This window comes from Microtus ochrogaster, linkage group LG3, assembly GCF_000317375.1.
Source record: "Microtus ochrogaster isolate Prairie Vole_2 linkage group LG3, MicOch1.0, whole genome shotgun sequence".
In the NCBI taxonomy this organism is placed as follows: domain Eukaryota; kingdom Metazoa; phylum Chordata; class Mammalia; order Rodentia; family Cricetidae; genus Microtus; species Microtus ochrogaster.
The window spans coordinates 24,682,620-24,685,403 of NC_022029.1; the positions used below are offsets into that span (position 1 = coordinate 24,682,620).

General features: G+C 43.8%; 1 protein-coding gene across 1 annotated transcript in view; it reads right to left on the minus strand.

Moving 5' to 3' along the window:
* The window catches only part of Dcdc2c (doublecortin domain containing 2C), a 77,874-nt gene that overhangs the window by 29,247 nt on the left and 45,843 nt on the right, over nt 1–2,784 (minus strand). The window lies entirely within an intron of this gene.

The following is a 2,784-nucleotide window of genomic DNA, read 5'->3' on the forward strand; positions in this document are numbered from 1 at the left end:
ACTCAGCGGTCCCTAAAGAGGCCAGAAGAGGGGCTGGTGCTACAGGCTGTTGTGACCATGTGGCACAGATACTAGAAACTGAACTCAGGTCTTGGCAAGAGCAGCAAGAGCTCTTAACTGCTGAGCCATCCCCTCCAGCCCCATCAAGACAATTCCTATTTTTTCATTTTCTTGCCATTATGGCAAAGACTTTGAGTTTAATTGTGGTTCTGAAGATTCTTAGGTTCTGACACTTTGAAACAGATGATCAGCTTTGAAAGTCTAAAGCCCCCTCTGACTCTGAATGCTAAACCCTAGATTCTCCAACTTCATTAATCAGGTTCTTATTTGTTTACGTATTTGGCAAGGAATGAGAGAAACCTGAGGAAAGGGTTTCCCCGGGCACAAACAAGTGGAAGCATTCAACAAAGCCTCTGAAACTTAAACACAAGGCAGTGTGGCAATGGCAAGAGCCTGATTGAGCCAGCATTGAAATGGAGGGAATCAAAGTTGGGGATGTTGACACCATACATTTCCTCAGAGAGAAGGTGCTTGAAACAAAGACACGGGATGGGGAGATACTTAAAAATTAGTCCAGAGGGGCTGGAGAGATGGCTCAGCGGTTAAGAGCATTGCCTGCTCTTCCAAAGGTCCTGAGTTCAATTCCCGGCAACCACATGGTGGCTCACAACCACCTGTAATGAGGTCTGGTGCCCTCTTCTGGCCTGCAGACATACACACAGACAGAATATTGAATACATAATAAATAAATTAATATTTTTAAAAAATTAGTCCAGAGAAGTAGACTTATGAAGGCGTAAGTCATAAACAATCCCACACCAGTTAAGAATTATGATTAATAGAATACTTATTTATTTAAAGGGGAAAACTTACAGATCACTGTCCCAGACAAGAGCCCTCTGCGCAATCAGGAAAGGAGCCTAGCTGCTGGAAGCGGAGTTGGAAGCAAGAGAGTGAGCAGTTGCTGCTTTTTTAAAGAGAGACCAGGCCCCAATGGGCTGGTATCTCAGCAGCTATTGGCTGAAGGAACGGAAGGAGCTCCCGCAACAGACTTAAGTCAGACTATGAGAACTGGCAATGTACGGCAAGGTATTACTTCAAGGGAAATGGGAAACCAGACTCCTTCAAAAAAGTCAGGAAATCGGGATGAAAAAGGACAGGTGACATTCTGTGGGAAATTGCACACGGCTGCATGGCAGAACCAGCCATCTCCCAGCTACACACCCACCCCACTGCCTGCCTGGCTCTATTTCTCTACTTCAACAGTCCAGCACTCACGGCAGAGTTTTCTTGGTCTGGACAATCAGGTTATGAACTCGCCAGAACACGCTAACCCCTCATAGAGAAGCCACAACCCATGCTGGAGAGGATGTTCTCTTCAGATTCTGACAAGTAACCCTCCGCTCAGCACACCACTGCCAGACCAGACCTGAGAGAAGATTCTAGATTTCCATCACATTCTAAAATTTCAATTTTGATGCCAAGATTTCAAACACAAGTGTTGACTGCATGTACATGTTTTAAGTTTGAAAATATCCCAAGGGGCGTATCTGATAACAGCCATGTACCTACGTGCTGCTTGACGATTTTCCACACTTGTTTCTGGATATACCAGAAGACAGACGCTCAAAGGAGATGAAACCTGGTATTCTTCCAGAAAACTGAAAATACCCTGAACATAAACCGGCTTCGGCATTAGTCCGAGCATGCATTTGAAGAGGCTTCGTGGTGCCATCAAGCTTATAAAATGTGCCTCTCCAGGGAGTCGGAGAGGATGCTAATAAGCTCGTGCTGGTTCTCTGTTTCAGCTGGCAGCTCTCGTTTCTCATCATAATTATTTGTAGTTGATCTTAATGTCTCTTCAAAACATGCACAAATATCTTTCCACCTCCTTTGTTCTTTGCACCTGAAGTTGTCACTATGGCAACCACGGATGCTCAGATATCAGAAAGGATTCAGCTTTTATCATATGATAAAAGCAAAAGCCTTTATGCCCCGGGCCATCCAGGGTTTGGTGGCATGTTCTAGAAAGTTCTGGGTGTAGAATGATCTGGCATTTAGATTCATGATTTACGGCTTGGTCATTTGTTTTCAACTCTGATTCCTTTTTCACTTTTTCAGTTTCTCTCTTGAATTTAACTATAACTATTTTAAAAAGTCACAAAAAAAATCAAACTGAGTACTTGTTCAATACAAAACCTGAAACTGCCTCATTATAATCCTCACCCAGAATGTCAGAATGGATGACGCCGTGGAACACTTGTAAGATGCCCTGGGAGGGATCTGCCGGCACAGTCCACTGTGAATCTGTCTCTACTGCCGTCTCTGAGATGAATAAACCCTCTCTAGCAAGATCAAACCATCTCAGATGACTACATTCCAAAGTTTAACAGGAATGAGATTTAAAACACTGAAAGTGCCGTCAATGTTAGTTCACAGAATTAGGGAGTGAGGTCTTCTTTGCTTTGTTTCTCAATTTTTTGAGTGGTTGGTCTTTTTATTATTTTTTCCTGTTGAGGCAACAGCTTCACTATGCAGCCCATCATGGCATGGAAGCTGAGATCTCGCTGCCTCAGCCTCCCAAATGCTAGTATTACAGGCATCTACCTCCAAGTCCAGCCCACATTTGTAAAACAGATTCTTGCAATCTTTTTTAAAACACCGTTTTAAAAAAGAAAGAAGGAAGGAAGGAAAAGAGAGAGAAGAGGGAGAGAGGGAGAGAGGGAAGAAGGAAGGAAGGAACAAAGACAGACAGAAAAGAAGGAAAGGAGGGAGGGAGGGAGG